The 23,060-nt window shown below is 49.1% G+C and overlaps 8 non-coding genes across 8 annotated transcripts; 4 read left to right on the top strand and 4 right to left on the bottom strand.

Moving 5' to 3' along the window:
• The first annotated feature begins 2,106 nt into the window (after positions 1–2,106).
• On the top strand, positions 2,107–2,240 carry LOC146076826 (U8 small nucleolar RNA). The gene has a single exon (XR_014474220.1). It is a non-coding gene; the product is annotated as a U8 small nucleolar RNA (small nucleolar RNA).
• A 2,224-nt stretch (positions 2,241–4,464) lies between these two features.
• Positions 4,465–4,598, bottom strand: LOC146076819 (U8 small nucleolar RNA). Its single transcript, XR_014474214.1, has one exon. It is a non-coding gene; the product is annotated as a U8 small nucleolar RNA (small nucleolar RNA).
• Positions 4,599–6,929: 2,331 nt separating this feature from the next.
• Positions 6,930–7,063, top strand: LOC146076818 (U8 small nucleolar RNA). Its single transcript, XR_014474213.1, has one exon. It is a non-coding gene; the product is annotated as a U8 small nucleolar RNA (small nucleolar RNA).
• Positions 7,064–14,205: 7,142 nt separating this feature from the next.
• TRNAI-AAU (transfer RNA isoleucine (anticodon AAU)) lies at positions 14,206–14,279 on the bottom strand. Its single transcript has one exon. It is a non-coding gene; the product is annotated as a tRNA-Ile (tRNA).
• A 659-nt stretch (positions 14,280–14,938) lies between these two features.
• LOC146076827 (U8 small nucleolar RNA) lies at positions 14,939–15,072 on the top strand. The gene has a single exon (XR_014474221.1). It is a non-coding gene; the product is annotated as a U8 small nucleolar RNA (small nucleolar RNA).
• A 3,190-nt stretch (positions 15,073–18,262) lies between these two features.
• On the top strand, positions 18,263–18,334 carry TRNAW-CCA (transfer RNA tryptophan (anticodon CCA)). Its single transcript has one exon. It is a non-coding gene; the product is annotated as a tRNA-Trp (tRNA).
• A 1,161-nt stretch (positions 18,335–19,495) lies between these two features.
• Positions 19,496–19,577, bottom strand: TRNAS-GCU (transfer RNA serine (anticodon GCU)). The gene has a single exon. It is a non-coding gene; the product is annotated as a tRNA-Ser (tRNA).
• A 462-nt stretch (positions 19,578–20,039) lies between these two features.
• TRNAI-AAU (transfer RNA isoleucine (anticodon AAU)) lies at positions 20,040–20,113 on the bottom strand. Its single transcript has one exon. It is a non-coding gene; the product is annotated as a tRNA-Ile (tRNA).
• Positions 20,114–23,060: the final 2,947 nt, after the last annotated feature.

Raw genomic sequence — 23,060 nt, 5'->3', positions numbered from 1 at the left:
CGGGATCCCGACAGTCATTATCCCGACATTGGGATCCCGACTGCCCGGAGTCAGACAGCATGGCGAGTGCAAAAAAGCCCCTTGCGGGCTAGCTGCGCTCGCCACGCTGCGGGCACGGTGGCTCGCTGCACTCGCCACCTATTCTATTCTCCCTCTATGGGGGTCGTGGACCCCCAAGAGGGAAAATAGCGGGCGGCCATCGGTCACCCGGCTGCAGGTGTTTTGACAGTCGGGATGCCGACGTCGGGTAAATGACTGTCGGGATCCCGACTGTCGGGAACCCATCCAGCACCCGTACACAGTATCTTAATAAAGATTATCCTCAATAGGATGCAAATAAAGGCATGGGCCAATGATAACACTTGTTACTTTGTTGATACAACCCAACTCTGGATGATAGTTCTGCACAAATGTGGAATATTTAATTGGTATGCATAAAAAGTCAGTTGGTGTTGACCCTGTAAGCTCCAAAGGGTTAAACCGATTTTGGTAGAAGATTTATAGTTGAAGGGTAAATGCAACTAATATAATAGAGTGTTCCTTGTTTTATAAAGGGCTCACAGGAGATATTTTTTGCACCAATAAATGTAATAGGAGCAGTACCTCTTATGTTGCTAAGGGCAGTTTACACAATTCCTGCAGTGGACCTCTGTGTCGGTTCGCTACCACCCACCTGGCTCCAGCTGATGACAGCGAGCCTAGATGTTTGTAGCGTGGCGGGGAGCAACCTCACTGACCTGTGTGGTTTGAGCAGGTCTTCCTGCTGCAAGCGTACAATCTGTAGCCTCATATAGGTGAATAGAGTTTACAGGTGATTGATATTTCTAAACTAGATTAAGTATGGCATAAATGGAGTATGGACAGGCGTGGCTGTGTGTATCCCGCAGAGTTCTAGTTACGCCTCTGGGGATACACACAGGTAGGGTTGCCACCTCATCCCTTTAAAACTGGAGACATATTAATTACACAGGTTCTGTGGCTGGCTCACTTCAAGACTCAATTCCAACTGTTTTTTTTAAAACAGCCATCAGACTTCATTCCAACTGTATTTTTGTAATCAGCCACAGAACCTGTGTAATTAATGTCTCCAGTTTTAAAGGGATGAGGTGGCAACCCTAGGGGGCGGGCGCAGATGACAGGTGAGAAGGCGAGTACAGATGACGCAGCTCTCCGGTGGCAGTGAGGGCACCGGAGAGCTGCATCTTCTTTATCCGCCACCTTTTCTGTCATTTGCACCCGCCGCCTGTGTGGATCCCCGGCCTGACAGCACACCGAGGACCGGCAACTTGGGTAAGTACCCCCTATCCTTTTCACATTGGCCAGGTCCCCGGGTTGAACCCAGGAACAACCCTGCTCCATAGCAGGGTTGGAATCCCGGCAATTTTTGTCAGGATTTTGGCCCAGGAACCTTACACACTAGCGCTAGTCATGGGTTGTCCCAACCCGGGAAATTAGGCTGGTGTGAAAGGAGTATTATTGATTCTAGGGGAGCGCAGGGAGTCGGCAGTGTAGTAGGGGAGGCAGCACAGGGTAGGCAGAGGAGCAGGAAGAGCTGGCCTGATACACAGAGCCCACAGTCAGTGTGGTAGGCGGGACCAGCCTCAGGGAAGCCCTGGCTGCTGGCTCTTCTGTTCCTGATGCACAGACTTCTGATCTGTGCACAGAGCAGCTCAGCTACCACTATCCACAACCCCGCAGTGGCCGGCTGTAACTTCCCCCATACAGGCCCCACCCCCCCACCAGTTCAGGACACGCACTTGCAGTCCAAATTTCAAGGGAGGGAACCCCAAAACCATGATGTATGAGGGGGTTTGCAGAGGCTCCGGGAGCCTTAATCAAAACTCGGGAGCCTCCTGCTATATGTGGGAGAGTAGGAAGCCTGCTCAGTGTTCCCTTACAACTGAACCCTTTGTGTGTCATAGACTCTCATGTCCAAAATGGGTGTTGTATATTTTGTTGACATCATCGTTATGTGGACATAAGAAGATTCACATTATTGACCTCAGAGACATTTATTATGATACAGATAACAGGTCACATGGAGTCTCCATAATGGTAATAAACATGTCCAAATGTCTGACCCCAGCGTGACGCCACCTAGTGGTATCATCAGTGAGGTTGATCCTTACCTGTTCCTCCTTATGGAGAAACAGACATGATGAATGGGGGAGGCTGAGTATGTGATTATTCTGATCCCCATCACCATCCTGACTGACAACCGGGGTGCGTGTCATTCTGATACCGTCGCTCACTGGAAAATGTTTTGTTGTGGTTGAAAAACAGAGAAATAATTTGGGTACTTGTTTCCTAGCACAGCCACACCGATTTACATCGGGGTGGTCGTGTCGGAAAAATCGGGTCGATCGCATCGCATGCGATTTGGTCGCATGCGACGCGACCGACCCGATTTTTTGATTGAATGAAATGTAAAACCCGATTTTACATTGGATTCAATGTAAAATATTCCCTAGACCCCCAAATTTAACGACGTAAACCCCACCCCACGATAGACGCCAACCCGAAGCGTTGTGAGCGCAGCGAGCCCGCGAGGGGCGGCGGTGCGCGTCCTCCGACCTTTTCATTCCCCTACTATCCACATTGGCGTGGAGTTGAGAATAGAATAGTGTGGCGAGCGCAGCGAGCCCCCGAGCCCGAAGCGTGGCGAGCGCAGCGTGCCCCGCGAGGGGCCGCATATACCTGTGAAGTTATATGCGTCCCCTCGCGGGGCTCGCTGCGCTCGCCACGCTTCGGGCTCGGTGGCTCGCTGCGCTCGCCACACTATTCTATTCTCAACTCCACGCCGACGTGGATAGTAGGGGAATGAAAAGGTCGGAGGACGCGCACCGCCGCCCCTCGCGGGCTCGCTGCGCTCGCCACGCTTCGGGTTGGCGTCTATCATGGGGTGACGACGGGGACATCTATAATGTGAAATGGGTCATATTGGCCCATTTCACATTTTTCACATTTTTTTAAAGGTGAGATGGACTTAATCAAGTCCATCTCATCTTGTGCCATTATAATGGCACAAGACCGACGCGATCCTCACGATTTCAATGTTAAAAAATATTTTAACATTGAAGACTATGGGGAAATCGGGGGCATCGCGTCGGTCGCGTCGGGACCAATGTTAATGGTCCCGACCGACGCGATGCCCCCGATTTTGTACCTTTGCCGGCAAAATGGACCTGATTTCAAAAGAAATCGGGTCCATCGTTTGGATCGTGTACCTTAACTTAAAGGTACACGATCCACAAGATTGTGGCCGTGCTAGGAAACAAGTACCATAATTTGTTATCCAAAAGAAGTTATGCAGCTCTCCTATTACATAAGTGCTAATACTAAAGGTTTCCCTACCAGTAGTAACTGGGACGTGTGTTCTGGTACCTTGCAACTTTGCTGTGTGCTTATTACTGTGACTTAAATTATAATTACAGTAAACTCTATGGGTAATATTGTAGAGATGGCTTTTGTTGGGAAAACCTTTGGTGGTAACATTGATGGCCAACCCTACTAAGAGAAAGACAGCGATGGCTATTGCTGTGCTCACCATCGATAGTGAAATGGTAGTAGTCAGAGGCAGAATTTTGGGGGGCAATGGAGTCACCTGCCGCCAGGCTCCTGCTCCCAAGGGGGCACCTTTCCTCCCCTGCAAGTTTAAATCAGTTAATTGTAAGCCGTTGATGATGCTTTTGTGGCTGACTCTCCCTCCATAGACGTTGCACCATACTTGCCTACTTTTGATTTCACCTCTCTGGGAGAAGTCCGCAGAGGCAACAAGTCAGGGGGGCGGGGACAAGGCTGACATTTAAGCCCCACCCCCTCACCGAGGACCCACGATTTATGGTAATTAAACTAGCGGGCAAGGGGGAGCGGGGGCAATCACTAGAAAGCGGGAGACTTGCCCACCTTCCCGGGGGGCCGGGAGAAGGATCCGATTTTCAGGAGGCTCCTTCCGGGAGGGTAGGCAAGCCTGCGTTGCACTCTCACGTTATTTTAAACATAATATACATACATGCATATACACTCACACATGCATTCATATATTTATATAAGGTGTGTGTGTTTAGGGGCACCCGGGCAAATGGGAAGAACTTACGCCACTGGTAGTAGTGTATTAATGGTTGTGCACTGTGCAATAAATAACATCATTATATTTACCAACTGATGGTCATCCATATTCTTTCATTGACTGGCCTCGGGGCCAATCAGAACCTGGGGGAGGGGATTCATGGGTATCAGGAGCGGAGCTATTCTCCCTGTCCTATAACTTACAAACCCTCCATATTGCACACACCACACCCAGCCCCTCCCCCGTATTACACCCCGCAAAGTTACAAGGTATCAGAGCACACGCCCCAGTCACTACTGGTAGGGAAACCTTTATAGAGCTGCCTCATTTATTATAGATAACAAATAATTTCTCTGTTTTTCAACCATAACAAACAATCATCAGTGAGCGCCGGTATCAGAATGACACACACCCCGGTTGTCGGTCAGGATGGTGCTGGGGATCAGAATAATCACATACTCAGCCTCCCCCATTCATCATGTCTGTTTCTCCATAAGGAGGAACAGGTAAGGATCAACCTCACTGATGATACCACTAGGTGGCGTCACGCTGGGGCCAGACATTTGGACATGTTTATTACCATTATGGAGACTCCATGTGACCTGTTACATGTATCATGTCTCTGGGGTCAATAATATGAACCTTCTTATGTCCACATAATGAAGATGTCAACAAAATACACAACACCCATTTTGGACATGAGAGTCTATGACACACAAAGGGGTCAGATGTAAGGGAACACTGAGCAGGCTTCCTACTCTCCCACATATAGCAGGAGGCTCCAGACTTTTGATTGAGGCTCCCGGAGCCCCGGCAATCCCCCTCATACATCATGGTTTTGGGGGTCCTCCCTTGACATTTGGACTGAATGCGCGTGTCCTGAACTGGTGGGATGTTGGGGCGTGTATGGGGGAAGTTACAGCCGGCCAATGTGGGGTTGTGGGTAGCGGTGGCTGAGCTGCTCTGTGCACAGACCAGAAGTCTGTGCATCGGGAACAGCAGAGATAGAAGCCGCGGCTTCCCTGAGGCTGGCCCCGCCCACCACACTGACTGTGGGCTCCGTGTATCAGGCCAGCTCTTCCTGCTCTTCTGCCTACCCCACTACACTGCCGGCTCCCTGCGCTCCCCTGGAATCAATAATACCCCTTTCACACCAGCCTAATTTTCCGGGTTGGGCCGGGATTCCAACCCTGCTATTGAGCAGGGTTGTTCCCATGTTCATCCCGGGGACCTGGCCAATGTGAAAAGAATAGGGGGTACTTACCCAGGTTGCCGGTCCTCGGTGTGCTGTCAGGCCAGGGATCCACACAGGCGGTGGGTTCAAATGACAGGAAAGGTGGCGGATGAAGACGAAGCAGCTCTCTGTTGCCCTCACTGCTTCCGGAGAGCTGCGTCATATGTACTCACCGTCTGACCTGTCATCTGCGCCTGCCACCTGTGTGGATCCCCTGACTGCACTGAGGATCAGCAACAGGGGTGAGTACTGGCCGCCATCTCACCGCCATCCTGCCGCCTGCCCGCCGCCAGCACGCCTACTGATGGCCTCCTTCCAGCCCTCTTCACACACCAGAAAATGCAGGGACTTTTCTGGTGTGAAAGGGGCCAACGAGGGAATGGCCCGGCATGATCCCTGGGCCATATTCCCGGGTGGGACCCTGCATTTTCTGGTGGGAAAGGGGTATAACACAGCCAGGTGAGTGCTGTGTATTATATGTGTGTGGGGAAGAAGAGGGGGGCTGTGTATAATATGTGTGTGTACTGGGTGTAATATGTGTGTGTGTACTGAGTTTAATATGGGGGAGGGGCTGTGTATAATGTACTGTAGTGTGTACAAAGTGCTGAGTGCTGGGTTTAAAATGGGGAGGGCCTGTGTATGGTGTGTGCAATATGGGGGCTGTGTATAATGTGCTGTGGTGTGTGCAATGCACCGAGTACTGGGTGTAATATGGGGGATGGGCTGGGTGTGTTGTGTGCAATATGGGGGGCTGTGTATAATGTGCTGTGGTGTGTACAATGTGCAGAGTACCGGGTATAATATGGGGGGCTGTGTATAATGTGCTGTGGTGTGTGCAATGTGCTGATTACTGGGTGTAATATGGGGGGCTGTGTATAATGTGCTGTGGTGTGTGCAATGCACCGAGTACTGGGTGTAATATGGGGGATGGGCTGGGTGTGTTGTGTGCAATATGGGGGGCTGTGTATAATGTGCTGTGGTGTGTGTAATGTGCTGAGTACCGGGTATAATATGGGGGGCTGTGTATAATGTGCTGTGGTGTGTGCAATGTGCTGATTACTGGGTGTAATATGGGGGGCTGTGTATAATGTGCTGTGGTGTGTACAATGTGCTGAGTACCGGGTGTAATATGGGGGCTCTGTATAATGTACTGTGGTGTGTGCAATGTTCCCGATGCACAGACTTCCAATCTGTGCGCAGAGCAGCTCAGCCACCGCTACCCACAACCCCGCAGAGGCCGGCTGTAACTTGCCTCGTACAGGCCCCGCCCCCCACCCCCACCAGTTCAGGACACGTGGGAGGAAATCCCAAAACCATGATGTATCAGGGGGTTTGCAGGGGCTCCGGGAGTCTCAATCAAAAGTCCGGAGCCTCCTGCTATATGCGAGAGAGTAGAGGCCTGCTCAGTGTTCCCTTACATCTGACCCCTTTGTGTGTCATAGACTCTCATGTCCTAAATGGGTGTTGTATATTTTGTTGACATCATCGTTATGTGGACATAAGAAGATTCACATTATTGACCCCAGAGACATTTATCATGATACAGGTAACAGGTCACACAGAGTCTCTACAATGGTAATAAACATGTCCAAATGTCTGGTCCCAGCGTGACGCCATCTAGTGGTATCATCAGTGAGGTTGATCCTTACCTGTTCCTCCTTATGGAGAAACAGACATGATGAATGGGGGAGGCTGAGTATGTGATTATTCTGATCCCCAGCACCATCCTGACCGACAACCGGGGTGTGTGTCATTCTGATACTGTCACTCACTGATGTTTTTCTTGGTTGAAGTACAGAGGAATAGTTGAATATCTAATGATAATGCTATAAACATAAATGCTAATACTAAAGGTTTCTGCCGAAATGAAACAGGATAGAAAACAAATACAACTCTAAAAACCAAAGGACGGCTTTGAGTGAGTACACATTATCCTCACATCCATACTACCCCTGGTGCTTAATCTGGATGTTCAGATGTAATATCACCAATTTTGACATCTGCAAAAAAAACTATTACTGTTAATGCTTGTGTTTAAATCAGTTTTGGAAATGCCCAGCTGTACCTATAATGACTTCACCTCTCCTGCTCTTCCATTGATTGTAGGTGTCCCCCAAGATTCTATTCTTGGCCCTCCTCTTCTCTATATCTATACGTCCTCTCTGGGTGAGCTCATTTACTCACTCGACTTCCACTATCACCTCTATGCTGATAATACTGAAATCTCCCGCTCCTCTCCTGATCTCTCTCCCTCTATCCTCGCTCATATCTCCAACTGTCTCTCTGCTGAAATCTACCTCTCCTCTCCTGATCTCTCTCCCTCTGTCCTCACTCATATCTCCAACTGTCTCTCTGCTGAAATCTACCTCTCCTCTCCTGGAGCCTGATTCTCTAAGCTTCAAAAGTGATAAAATGCAGAGTGATAAACAGCCAGCCAATCAGCTCCTATCTGACATTTTTCAAACACAGTCTGTGACATGGCAGGTAGGAGCAGATTGGCTGGCTGTTTTTCACTCTCCATTTTATCACTTTTGAAGCTTAGAGAATCTAGCCCATGATCTCTCTCCCTCTATCCTCACTCATATCTCCAACTGTCTCTCTGCTGTCTACTCCTGGATGACCCAGCTCTTTTTTAGGCTTAAAATATCATAGACTAAAGCTGACCTCTTCCCACCCTCCTGCATACAACCCAACCATCTCTCATCCTAACCTACTGTTTATGATCACTTCTTCCCCTTCTGTGTCACCCCAGTCTGTCTAACCCTCCCCTTTAGAATGTAAGCTCTCACGAGCAGGGCCCTCTCTCCTGATGTACTTTTCTTAGAATATATATATATATATATAAACCACCCTGATGCTTGCTGCAGTGTCCTGTCCCCTGATGCAACTATCCGTATTTACCATGTACTTGTCCTAAACTGTCTTGTGCTGTAATTCGTTATTTGTTTTTGCTCATTGATATATTGTCAGGCGCTGCAGAACCTTTGTGGCGCCGTATAAATGAACAATAATAATAATATTAATAATTTTCCCCTACCAGTAGTGATTAGTAACTGGGGTGTGTGTTCTGATACCTTACAACTTTGCTGTGTGTTTGTTCCTGTGAGTTAGCTTATAATTACAGTAAATTCTATGGGTAACATTGTAGAGAAGGGTTTTGTTGGGTAAATCATTGGTGGTCACCATCAAAGGTATCATAGGTAACATTGATGGCTTACGGCTGTCATTGGGCAGATCGTTCATCCATATAAAACCTGTGGCATTCCAGGCAGGGCAGGTGACACTGGGGGGTCACGGGGGACACTTGTATCAGGCCTCAACCTTGTGAGGGGCCCCAAGGCTCTGAGGGACTCAGGAACTGTAAGTATGGCTGTGGCAGTGCAGCCCTTGGTGTGGCCACCTGGTGGCTACCAGTACTAATGCTTTAAGTGACATCACGCAACACAGTGGACCATACGACGCACAATGCTGCTCCCTCCCATCTGCCCTGCACTATTATATTGCATAGTGTATATTAATTATCAGATTTTTTTTCTAATAATAAAAACACATTCAATGTAATAAAAGTCTGGGCCTCAGAGATATCAGTGTACTGGGCCCCAAGATGTCTGTTGCCAGCCCTGATTCCGGGCCGCAGAATCACAGGCAGCCTTGCCCTCCACAGAGACACGGTCCAATCTAATGTGTGCACGGCCCTGATTCGTCTTTACCAGGAAAAGGCCTTTGACCGTGTCTCCCATGAGCTGATGGGAAAGGAACTGTGTAAATTTGGTATTGGTGAGCTGTCCTGTATGTCTTCCAAGGACTACACTAGCTCCCAGACAGTGGTAACCCATGGGGTATCGTCTACAACTGTTGCCTACTTCAACACTGGCTTATTACCATCCCGGTAATAAGCCCGGCCGGATTACCCCGTCTATCATCTGCCTACCATCAGCAGCGGGTCCCTGTGTGATGACACACACGGCGGCAGCAACTCTGCAACCAATCGGTCCCTCTCTAACAGGACTGTGGCATATAACTATTGCTGGACTCCCGCCAATGACTTTTAAAGTGGTGAGTGAAGTTGCGCTGTCTCTCAAAATCACAGCGCATACCAAAGCCGCGCTGTCTGCCAAGTGCCAGGGTGTATAAACTGTTCCTCCCAGCAACGAATCAGTAAGAGTGGGGGCCCTGCGGACATTGGAACCTGCAGTGTGTGCCCCCTCCATCCATTGATCTATTTTCAGGAACAACACCAAGATCTTTCTGTATGAGTAACTCACATTGAGCACCACATTGCTTAAAATATTGGGAGGACTATTCTGTAAGACTTTCCATCTGGGATCACTCACAGAAGTTCAGAGTCCCATTCAATTACAGGTATGCGACATGGGCGCGGAGTGCCACACACCACGAATGCCGGGTGTGTGGTGCGGGTCTCCCAGCCAAGGCCCTTATTCTGGTTGGTGCGGCCAGAGCCGCACACGGGGCTCCAGCCGCACAAACCAATCCCCGCCCACCCTACGGATCGCCACGGCCGTCCGTACACGGACGGCTGGCGATCCGCATAAAAATGGTGGAGGCGTACGCCTCCACCATGGTGGGAGCTGCCCCCTGCATTCGATGGTCGTCGACCATCGAAGGCAGGTCCGCACGCCGCGGCAGCTCCCGCAAGCTGAGACCACACGGACAATCGTCCGTGTGGTAGCTTGTATGGGGGCTGAAAGCTGACATCCGGCGACGTCAGCTTTCCGCCCCCATGAGTTGCGTCATGGCCTCATTACCATGCATACGCCCCGCGTTTGCATGGGAACGCCCATGAAACGCGGGGCGTACACATAGGGAAATGAGGGCATGATGCCTCTCACGCCCCTATACGCCCCCTTTGCGGCGGACGAAATACGTCTGCGGCGAAGGGGGCTGCACATGCGCAGATTGACCTCTGCGCATGTGCAGTGTAAAAACATCGGCGGTACGGCCGCACGCGGGCCGTACCGCACGAACAAGAATAAGGGCCCAAGGCTTGTAAGTCCTCCATGTGGCATGCCGACCAGGGCGAAGCCGGCGCTAGCAGTAAGTAAGGCTCCCTCACCCATTGTTGTGGCTGAATTAGCCTGTAGATTGGTCGGATACCCTAACGTATGTGACGCCCAGTTTTATTAGATGGTTTTAGTTTACCCATACCCTAGTCCGTTAGCATGGTCTCCCGCAGGAACCTGAAGTCGTCGAGGGATTTCCCCTGAGTGGAATGGCAGAAAGTGCAGGCTGAAGTGGATTTGGGCAGGATGGCTGGCCCTTTCAATTCCTTTGCCCAGGATGTGTTTCTCTCCTTCAGGAATAGTGCCCAAAAAAGCACCCAGTAAATTTAGGTTTATAAAGCACCTGTCATACCCCCACAGGGCATCCATCAATGATGCTATTTCTGATGAATGTTGCAGCGTCCAGTACCAGCTGTTTGATTAGGTACTCGTTTCGTTAAAGGCACACTCATGGCGAAACTGGACATCGATTCCGCATTTCGCCTCCTCCCTTTTTACCCCGACTCTTTTTGGTTTATGGGTTTCCCTGTTGATGGGGGAATTTTCATTGACAAATGTATGCCAGTGGGGTGCTTGTTCTCCTGTGCCTACTTTGAGAAGTTTAGTACTTTTCTCCACTGGTGCATCCAAGCCAACATGGGTTACCGTGGGGTGGCACACTATTTGGATGAATTTCTCTTTGTGGGCCCAGGAGACCACAATACATGCTCTCACAGTGGCTACTAGGCTCATGGGCAGTTTAGGGGTACCAATTGCCTCAGATAAAACAGAAGGCCCTACACAGGTGCTTTCTTACCTAGGTATTGAAATAGACTCTGCCTCTGGCTGCTGCCACCTCCCTGAGGACAAGGTTGTAAAATTGCTATCCCTAATAGGTGAATGCTTGCAGAAGAAGAGGTTTTGTTGCAAATACTTCAGTCGTTGCTGGGTTCCTTTCAGTTTGCTTGCCGTATTATCCCTATGGATCAAGTGTTTTTCTGTAAGTTACAGAGGGCCAAGGTGGGGGTTAGGGACCCCCATCACATGATTAGATTGTCCCAGGAGATGCGTGATGACCTGCTCATTTGGTCCACGTTCCTGGAGCATTTCAATCGGGAATTGATCTGGCCATCCGAGCCCCCTTCTAGGCTGCAGTTGTTTACTGACTATGCTGGCTCTGTGGGTTTTGGAGCATATTTTCAGGGTGAGTGGTGTGCCACCCTGTGGCTCACCACTCACCCTGTGGCAAATGGTCGGTCGATGACTATTTGCTTGCTTTTGCCTTTTGGCAGTGCAGGTCTAAGTCAGCCATGGTGGCCATCTTTGCAGGTTGCTCATTCTATACATGCATACATGGCGAGCACAACCCTATAAGTCATTTGTGCTTGCCAAGGCTCTTAGGGGTTGGGTCAGGGAGCAGCCAGCCATGCCAGATTCACGCAGGCCCATAGACATGCTGAGCAATTTAATAGCTTGTCTGCCTAAGGTCACAGAAAACGACTTCGAAGTGGTCCTATTTAGAGTCGCTTTTGCTTTCTTTGGCGCTTTTTGCATTAGTGAATTGGTAGCGGCTAATAAGCGATCCTCCACGTCAGGGCTTCTAAAGGAAGACATGGTCTTCTGGGAGGGTCTCGTGATGTGTAAGATACGGTGGTCTACGACCAAACCACTGGGTAAGGGCAGCCGGGTCTCCTTGAGAGCTCACGGTAACAGTGCTATCTGCCCGGTCCTCCTGGCTAAGGAGTATATCTTCCACAAACTCGGGGCTCCCAGTCAGTTTTTGGCACATGCGAATGAGTTGCCTCTGACCCGATTCCAGTTTACAGCTGTGTTTCGGCGTTGTTTGGCGGATTTGGGGTTGCGGGGCGGGGATTTCTAAACGCATTCATTCCATATCGGCACGGTTACTTGCGTAGTGGCGGCAGGGCTTCCTCCGTCCGCCATTAAGACGGTGGGTCAGTGGAGGTCTTCCACTTATAAGACGTATGTTAGGTTGGATAAGTTGTAATTTAGCGCCTGTTGCACCAGCTCAAAAACATTTGTTTACAATCAGTTTTGGAACGGATAGCGTTCCAGAATTGACGGTGTGAAGATTTTTTACTTTTTGTCCTCCGTTTGTGGACCAATTACAATTGGCTATCCCTACAGTTCACCTGAGTTTTTTTTTAAGGTTTTCACCTTCACTGTACTAATCATTAAGTTGTGTTTAACCTAACAATTGCAATGTCATTTGAGATGTTAATCGGTAGGTTCTTCTTTTTTCAGCCCCCCCCCCCCCCCATCATCTGCAATGGCACTTGGTAGGGTTTGGTTTGTAGGTCACACTTTTATTTTCTGGGCTGCTAGGCACCCATTAGCTTTATTCAGGGCCAGAGCTGTTCACTGGTTCGGAGTGAGGAGCCGGTAAGTGGGGCCGCCCGAACATTTTGATTATACACCTCGGGGGTAACAATTTGTTCTGGAGTACTGCATCTGCCTCATTCTCCAGACTGAGGCTGATTTGACCCGTTTGGTCTCACGCTGGCCAGGGTTGCAGGTGATATGATCTAACATAGTGCCCCATTTTCACTGGTGGGGCTGTTGTGATATGGCAGCCATAGAAAGGGCCAGGCGGAAGATTAACCATGCGGTTTCTAAGATCGTTGTGTCCTTGGGCAGCAGCGCAGTTTTTTTTTAGCTTAGGTTAGTTAGGCATAGGTGGTATTTGTTCAGGGTGGCTGGCCATGGTTCCACACGGTTTACCCTGCGGGGTGTTTGGGAACCTGGGCTGTGGCGAGAAGGTGCACTCAACCAGCGGTCAGGTGAAGTGACAGGCGGTCGCTGTGCTGTATTGCCCCCCTTTGCCAGGATGGCTGGTGAGTCCTGCCTCCATGGGGGGACGTTGGACACTTCATGGAAGTGTCCTCGACATGCCATAGAAGGGGCAGCGAGTCCATCACAGTGCGGGCTGTACCTCACAATAGGGGGTGTTATGGATTGGGGCGTTCAGTAGCGGCCATGATTAACACCATTGACTGGAGCTGGTCTCAAGTGTTCTTTCTTTGCCATCCCTTTTACAAATAGGGTCATGCTTTATTATCCGCGGGGGGGGGGGGAGGCGTTCAAATTATAGTTACGCCACTGCCTACATGCCAGCTGTATACAGTGTGTTACATGCATATGGACAGTATGACTGGTGAGTCCCTGAGCACCCATACACGTGTGTTTAGCAGCATTACCTTTCATTTGCACCTGCAATGCCTCAAGCCTCCAGGATGGAACAGCCGTCCAATTTGGCTATCACAAACTGTCCTGGATACAGAGGAGCCCCTGATGCTGCAGGGCTGTAATTAGGGTGGCAAGGCCGGTGCCCTGTGTGTGGAACCATCAGCACCCACCCGTGGTACTGCTTACTGAAATGTATAATAGTATTGGTATGCCCAGCCAGTAGAGTTCGGCTCCGATGGTGGGGCTGTGTGCATGCGTATAGCCGCTCATCCGCATGCCCAAATCCACAGATCCAGTGCCTTTGGCAAGTTTTTCATCGCCAGAGCCTTTGTAAATTAAGTGACAGGCAGGGGGCGGTCACTGGGGTCCACTCAGTGTTTTATGGACATACCCATAAAAACAGTGGATTTATGGGTATGGGTAACATGTGCATCGCTGGAATGAAGGTGATGGCGGCTATCTCATCAGTCTTGGAGACAATTAAAATACCTGGTGTATACCGGAACATCTAACCTCCTGGTTTCTATGCTGAATTTGTTTTTGGAATATTGTGATATTAGTAATAATAAGCAGCCATCTTCTATTGTGGCGATATATTATTATAATTATTATAGGCATGAAGATGAGAATGTGACCAGACTGCTAAAGAAAAATAAGTTAGTTTAACGTTGTCTGCTGAGGAATGAATAAAAAGTTGGCCCGTACGGGGATCAAACCCGCGACCTTGGCGTTATTAGCACCACGCTCTAACCAACTGAGCTAACCGGCCATCTGCTCACAGCACTGCATTATACAAGGCCCTTGGCAGTGCTTACACCACTCTACTCTCCCCTTCAGCTCCATTGTACGAGGTCTGGATTCTGACACCAATCTTCCCACCTCAAACTTCCAGGCTCTGCCCCAACCTAATATTCCAGGCTCTGCCCCAACCCCACCAATCTTCCCACCTCAAACTTCCAGGCTCTGCCCCAAACTACTTTTGAAAAGTAGTTTCAGGGAGATTATAGGTCGCACTGTAAGGCAATGCGTGGAGCACCATTGAGGGGGCGTATCACATTCTGCCTAAGGGGTGTGTCTATCCCCACCCATGGGCATATCTTCCAGGAGTTATGAGGGGGTTTGCGGGGCTCCGGGAGCCTCAGGAAAAAGCTGGGAGCTTCCCACTATATTTAGGAGAGTAGGAAGCCTGATCAGTGGTCCCTCAAAACTGAACCCTTCGTGCTGCCCAGTCATAGACTCTCATGTCCAAAATGGGTGTTGTATATTTTGTTGACATCATCATCATCATCATCATGTGGACATAAGAAGATTCACATTATTGACCCCAGAGACATTTATCATGATACAGGTAACAGGTCACACAGAGTCTCCACAATGGTAATAAACATGTCCAAATGTCTGGTCCCAGCGTGACGCCATCTAGTGGTATCATCAGTGAGGTTGATCCTTACCTGTTCCTCCTTATGGAGAAACAGACATGATGAATGGGGGAGGCTGAGTATGTGATTATTCTGGTCCCCAGCACCATCCTGACCGACAACCGGGGTGTGTGTCATTCTGATACCGGCGCTCACTGGTGATTGTTTGTCATGGTTGAAAAACAGATGAAATGTTGAATATCTAAAAATATGTAAAGCAGTCCGCTTGCTACGTAAGCATACCGCCCAACAGTCCTGTTTTTCTCGGGGCCGGCAGGGGAGCCAGGTGGGTGTCCTCCCAGCCTGAAGGAATAGACACTATGTGCACAGCCATAGGTGAATCTAGGGGGTGGTCCGGGGGTGCACAGGACCACCCATTAGCCCATTTTGTAGCCGAGGGATGGGGCTTTCAAACGAGCCCAGCCCCCTGGGAACCGGTGATACGGCCAGGCAAAGCTGGAACGTTTTCCCTATAGGATAACATGGGACCCGCTAATTCCGACCCGCACCCAGTTCAACAGCTGCCAGTTCCCCCTTCTGCATCACTGAAGCTCAAGGTTGATGTCAGTCAAACCCAAATAGTTGGGCCTTCAATCTGATACCAGGCTGGATCCATATGGGTTAATTGGTTCCAGGGATATTGAGGTTAAACTTTTTTTTTTTTTTTTTTTTTTTTTAAATGTCATTTCATGACTGTTTATGTTCTTTGAGGGCAGATTTCTCTGGAACCAAACAGCCCAGTTTCACGGGACCAAAAATCATTCGAAGCCAACTCAAAAGTTCTTCAATATGATACTGGTCTCATGTAAATGGGTCAGTTGGTTCCGAAGATATAGCTTGTTGGTTAAAGGGGTGTAGGGAGAGGGGAGTTTTTGTCTCTCCCTCTCACACCAGAAAATGTAGGGACTAGGCTGGGGTATAAGGGGTCAGCCTGGGAATGTCCCTGCATGATCCTGGTACCACATTCCCGGGTAAATCCCTGCATTTTCTGTTGTGAAAGGGGTATTATTTCTAACAGCTGTGACCTGCAGTGCTCTGAATACAGCCGGGCAGCCTCCTGCTCTCTGCCCAGCTGTCAATGACTGTCACCCCTGCAGCTTCCGCTCCAATTCTTCTCCCCGCTTTCACCTTAGCCCGCCCCCCTTTAATCATGTGGTGCCGGCGCCCGGTGTGCTCCCCCGACGTCACGCACAACAGCGCGCATAATATTTCAAATGTCCACTCGGCTAGAGGGGACACCAGGAGGGGAGTGGGAGCGTGCTCTGCGCTGCGCTCTGCTCCTCTCCCCATAGAAGCAGCTGCACCGCTCTCCATCTCTCCCTGCAGCAGCAGCGAAGGCTCATATAAAAATTTACAGTAAGTGGCACTTTTGGGGGCATTGCTTAAGGGACGCTACAAGTGGCGGTATGTGGGGGCATTACGCATAATGTGTGGCTTAATGTGTAAGGGGCATTACGGTGTGCAGCATCATGTGTAAGCGGCATTATGTGTGCAGCATCATGTGTAATGGACATTATGTGTGCAGCATCATGTGTAATGGGTACTATGGTGCGCGGCATCATGTGTAATGGATACTATGGTGCGCAGCATCATGTGTAATGGGTTCTATGGTGTGTGGCATCATGTGTAATGGATACTATGGTGCGCGGCATCATGTGTAATGGGTACTATGGTGCGCGGCATCATGTGTAATGGGTACTATGGTGTGCGGCATCATGTGTAATGGGTACTATGGTGCCATCAAGCAAGAACCCCCTAGCAATGAGCACGTAGGTAAGCAGCACTTATGTGGCAAATATGTAATGGGCATTACGGTTTGTTATATAGTATGTAATGGGCATCATGATGTGTGGCACAATGTGTAATGGGCATTATGGTGTGTGGCCTAATGTGTAATTGGCATTACGGCATTTGGCATTATGTGTAATGGGTATTACGAAGTTTGCTAAAATGTGTAATGGGCATTACCGTGTATGGTGTAAGGTGTAATACCACACCGCTTTTTGTGATGCCACGCCTCCTTTCCATGGGACCACGCCCCCTTTTTGCCACGCCGCGCAAAGGTCCCCCTGCTGTTATGTCTAGTTCTGGGACCACCCATTACCATAATTCTAGATTCGCCTATGTGCACAGCGTCTATTAAGCAATACATTAGTGCTAATACTAAAGATTTCCCTACCAGTAGTGACTAGTAACTGGGCCGTGATACCTTGCAACTTTGCTGTGTAAACGATTTAGAGGTGATTTAAGAACCAAATATAATGCGCTAAAAGCAGCCTAAGGTCTCACTACCAAACAATTGAGACACTACTTCAATCAACATACAATACTACCAGACGAAGATATGGAAGTGTTCCTCTGGCGCTTATAAATCAAATTCTCTTTTTTTCTTCCATATAGGTCAGTGGTTCCCAACCTGTGGTGCGCGGCCTGTAATGGCGGCCGCGGCAGTCAGACAGGTTACTGGAGGGGAGGAGAGTGCATTGCGCAATCAGAGATTGCGGGCCAGCAGCCAATCAGGAGCCGGCCGCGAACTTTGATTGGCGGGCAGCCCAGTCACAGTGAAGGGAAAGAGAGATACGAAGTGTGGAAATACTATGGGGGCATTGCTGGCACTGTGGGGCATACTTGTTGCTAGCACTGTGGGGCATTGCTGGCACTGTGGGGCATACTTGTTACTGGCACTGTGGGGCATACTTGTTGCTAGCACTGTGGGGCATTGCTGGCACTGTGGGGCATACTTGTTACTGGCACTGTGTGGCATTGCTGCCACTGTGGGCCATAAACCATCAATGACCATATCTAGAGCAAGAAAGGTTGTCGGCCAATCACATTCTGGGGGTGGGGCTAATATAAACTGCCAATGCATTCAACACTTTTAAATTATAATCCGCATCTGTCTCCAGGTATAAATGATGCACATTCAAATGATGTCAACCAAGAATTACACTTTTTTTTAAAGGTGATCTGTACCAAATAAAACACATATCCAGAGTGTATTTGGGACCGAGTTCACCAGAGGTAAGGGATACCGGCCAAATGGGACAATCATTTACAAGGTAAAAGCATGTCCCTAAATGATCGCTGCTTTTAAAGAAGCTTCTATGTTCGGCCAGCGTCCTGCACCTCCGACAGACTCGGACCTGATCACACAATAGAAGCTAATGACTGAGGTTCTCATCTGCCCTCTGTAATGTGATTGCTGTATACATGGATTCCTATATCACCTGCAGTCACCTGCACTTACCAATGACCTCATTCACAATTTGGTATATGCAGACAGTATCCTGGTGATCGACCACCAGAATCAGGTGACAGCAGATATCTCACAGCTGACCTCGTGGCGCAACGGTAGCGCGTCTGACTCCAGATCAGAAGGTTGCGTGTTCAAATCACGTCGGGGTCAAGTTTTTTAAATTTTCTGTAATTTGTTATACTATATTAATTAACTGCAATATATAGATAGAAATATAGATAGATAATGTAAATAAATATATATATATATATATATCTCAACTGCAACACCCTTAGATAAGTTCTCTGTGGGGTAATACGCAGGGTACCTGACAACGGGTAGACAACAAAAAGGTTGACAACCATTAGTTCGACTTCCATTTAGGTCGACATGCAAAAAGGTCGACACAACCATTAGGTTGACATGGGGTTTTTCACAGGCAGTTTTTCATGCCTTACCATCCAGTAGGGCGTGGTGGGAGAATAAAACAGTGTGCCGATCATAACATGGCGAGTGCAGCGAGCCATGCGAGGGGACGGGATGCTACATTTTAGTGTCTATGTCGACTGTGTTGACATTTGGAACGGAAAAATTTGAAAAACACCATGTCGACCTTTTGACTGTCGACCTAATGCTTGTGTCCAACTTTTTGCATGTCGACCTTTCTACATGTTGACCTTTTTGCATGTCAACCATAATGCATGTCGACCTAAATGGAAGTTGACCTAAGGGTGTCGACCTAATGGTTGTCAACCTTTTTGTTATCTACCTTTTGTCCCACACCCATATGCAGTGGATAGTGTACAGTGAGCGATATATCGGAGCTACAAGCAGTCTGATAGGTAGATCATAGGGTGGATATAGAACTTATGAGACATTAACTAATAGTGTACAAGGGGGCAATATATTGGGGGTAGGTTATGGGGTGATAGCACTGTGTAGGGTACTTATCAATAGACAGTATACAGGTGGCAATATACTGATGGTAACACGCCACCTGCTGGTATACTATGGGGGTTATAGCTCCGAGTGGGGTACTTTGTCTCCCACATTCTGTGGACACCCTGGGTGATATTTAATAGGATGAGAGATTCAGAAAGTGAGAGATTTGGTAAGAAATCTCCAGTTTTTTAAAGCGGCAATCATTTACACTGCAAAACCAGTTTAAGTTTGCAGTGTAAATGATTGCCGCTTTAAAAAAACCTGGAGATTTCTCACCAAATCTGTCACTTTCTGAATCTCTCATCCCATCAAATCTCACCCCCTGTTCCTGCATGTAGGTGTACACAGGAAGGGAACTGGTGAAAAATGGAAGCCTGGAGGAAAATGATCCGACGAGGATGGGATTCGAACCCACGCGTGCAGAGCACAATGGATTAGCAGTCCATCGCCTTAACCACTCGGCCACCTCGTCCCTGTGTGCAGCTGTTTCCTGTCCCCTGTGCAGCTGTCAGCATCTATCAATCTTTATTAATATTATCCTTTATTGATATGGTGCCACAAGGGATCCGCAGTCTCTACTAAACATGTGCCCACCTGTCCTCAAGATCAACCAACAGTTCATGTTTCTCAGGCAACCTGTGGATCTATAGTAGGAATGAATGTAGCAGGTTTGACAATGTGACAGTAATGACAACACCTGTGCACCAGCTGTGTGTATGTATACTGTGTGGTTGTATACTATGTGTGTCTATGCTGACTTTGTTTTGGAATAATGTGATTTGTTTTCATTCAATACTCAATAGCAAAAGCCATCTTCTATTGTTGCGATATATTATTATTATAATTATTATAGGGATGAAGATGAGAATGTGACCAAACTGCTAAAGAAAAATAAGTTTGTTTTACGTTGTCTGCTGAGGAATGAATAAAAAGTTGGCCAATACGGGGATCGAACCCGCGACCTTGGCGTTATTAGCACCACGCTCTAACCAACTGAGCTAACCGGCCATCTGGTCTCACCACTGCATTATACAAGGCCATTGGCAGTGCTTACACCACTCTACTCTCTCCTTCAGCTCCATTGTATGAGGTCTGGATTCTGACACCAATCTTCCCACCTCAAACTTCCAGGCTCTGCCCCAACCTAATATCCCTCAAGTGCATACTGTACCTGCTTACTTTTGAAAAGTAGTTTCAGGGAGTTTATAGATCGAACTGTAAGGCATCGCGTGGAGCACTGTTGAGGGGTCGTATCACATTCTGCCCAAGTGACGTGTCTATCTCCACCATAGGCGAATCTAGAATTATGGTAATGAGTGGTCCCAGATCTAGACATAACAGCAGGGGGACCTTTGCGCACCCTAGCCGAGCGTCAAAAGGGGCGTGGCCTCATGGGAAGGAGGCGTGGCATCACAAAAAGGGGTGTGGTATTACACTTTAGACCATACACAGTAATGCCCATTACAAATTTTAGCAAACTCCGTAATACCCATTACACATAAAGCCACACGCCATAATGCCAATTACACATAAGGCCACACACCATAATGCCCATTGCACATTGTGCCACACATCATGATGCCCATTACATACTATGTAACAAACCGTAATGCCCATTACATATTTGCCACATAAGTGCTGCTTACCTACGTGCTCATTGCTAGGGGGTTCTTGCTTGATGGCACCATAGTACCCATTACACATGATGCCGCACACCATAGTACCCATTACACATGATGCCGCACACCATAGTACCCATTACACATGATGCCGCACACCATAGTACCCATTACACGTGATGCCGCGCACAATAGTACCCATTACACATGATGCTGCACACATAATGTCCCTTACACATGATGCTGCACACATAATGCCGCTTACACATTAAGCCACACATTATGCGTGATGCCCCCACATACCGCCACTTGTAGCGTCCCTTAAGCAATGCCCCCAAAAGTGCCACTTACTGTAAAGTTTTATATGAGCCTTCGCTGCTGCAGGGAGAGATGGAGAGCGGTGCAGCTGCTTCTATGGGGAGAGGAGCAGAGCGCAGCGCAGAGCAAGCTCCCACTCCCCTCCTTGTGTCCCCTCTAGCCGAGTGGACATTTGAAATATTGTGCACGCTGTTGTTGTGCGTGACGTCGGGGGAGCACGCCGGGCGCCGGCACCACATAATTAAAGGGGGGGCGGGCTGAGGTGAAAGCGGGGAGAAGAATTGGAGTGGAAGCTGCAGGGGAGACAGTCATTGACAGCTGGGCAGAGGGCAGGGGGCTGCCCGGCTGTATTCAGAGCACTGCATGTCACGGCTGTTTGAAATAATACCCCTTTCACAACAGAAAATGCAGGGATTTACCCGGGAATATGGTCCCAGGATCATGTAGGGACATTCCCAGGCTGACCCCTTATACACCAGCCTAGTCCCTGCATTTTCTGGTGTGAGGGGGAGAGACAACCACTCCCCTCTCCCTACCCCCCTTTAACCAACCAGCTATATCTTCGGAACCAAGTGACCCATTTACATAGGACCAGTATCATATTGAAGAATTTTGAATTGGCTTCGAATGATTTTGGTCCCGTGAAACTGGGCTGTTTGGTTCCAGAGAAATCTGCCCTCAAAGAACATAAACAGTCATGAAATTACATTTAATAAATAAAATAAAAAAATGGTTTAACCTCAATATCCCTGGAACCAATTAACCCATATGGATCCAGCCTGGTATCAGATTGAAGGCCCAGCAATTTGGGTTCGACTGAGATCAACCTCGAGCTTCAGTGATGCCGAAGGGGGAACTGGCAGCCGTTGAACTGGGTGGGGGTCAGAATTAGCGGGTCCCATGTTATCCTATAGGGAAAACGTTCCAGCTTTGCCTGGCAGTATCTCCGGTTCCCAGGGGGCTAGAGACACACGGGACTGGGCTCGTTGGAAAGCCCCATCCCTCAGCTACAAAATGGGCTAATGGGTGGTCCTGTGCACCCCCGGACCACCCCCTAGATTCGCCTATGATCTCCACCCATGGGCATGTCTACTGTCACTCAGGGGCTAGACAATGACACCACAGCACATTATGCACCCCTCCTCATAATACACCAAGTACTGAGCACATTGCACTCACCACAGCACATTATACACAGCCCCCCCCCCCCCCCCCCATATTACATCCGGTACTCAGCACATTGCACACACCACAGCACATTATACACAGCCCCCCCCCCCCCATATTACATCCGGTACTCAGCACATTGCACACACCACAGTAGCCACTCCCCTATATTAAACCCAGCACACACACACACATATTACACACAGCCCCCCTTCTTCCCCACACCAATATTACACACAGCACTCATCTGGATGTGTTATTGATTCCAGGGGAGCGCAGGGAGCCGGCAGTGTAGTGGGGGAGGCAGCACAGGGTCGGCAGAGGAGCCGGTAGAGCTGGCCTGTTACACAGAGCCCACAGTCAGTGTGGTGGGCGGGGCCAGCCTCAGGGAAGCCCCGGATACTGGATTTTCTTCAGTAGTCTGTGCGCAAAGCAGCTGAGCCACCGCTACCCACAACCCCGCGGTGGCCAGCTGTAATGTCCCCCATAAGGCCTCCCCCATCAGTTAAGGATGCGTGCATGCGCATTCCGAATGTCAAGGGAGGAATCCCCAAAACTGGGAGGTATGAGGTGGTTTGCGGGGCTCCAGGAGCCTCAAGCAAAAGTCAGGAGCCTTGTGCTATATGAAAGAGAGGGGTCATTGGGTCTACAGTAAGTTGGTCAACAATCATTAGGCCGACACCGTTAGGTCGACAGGTCATTAGGTTGACAGGGTCTAGGTTGACAGTCAAAAGGTCGACATAGGGTTTTTCACTGTTTTGTGAGCCGACATGTGCCGACAGGCGGTATTTCTTGCCCTACCATCCACTAGGGCGCGGTGGGAGAATAAAATAGTGTGCCGAGCGTAGCGA

The sequence above is a fragment of the Crinia signifera genome, chromosome 4 (genome assembly GCF_055691185.1).
Source record: "Crinia signifera chromosome 4, ASM5569118v1, whole genome shotgun sequence".
In the NCBI taxonomy this organism is placed as follows: Eukaryota; Metazoa; Chordata; class Amphibia; order Anura; family Myobatrachidae; genus Crinia; species Crinia signifera.
Note: the sequence above shows the minus strand (reverse complement) of the source record. Positions and strands in the feature narration are given on the sequence as shown.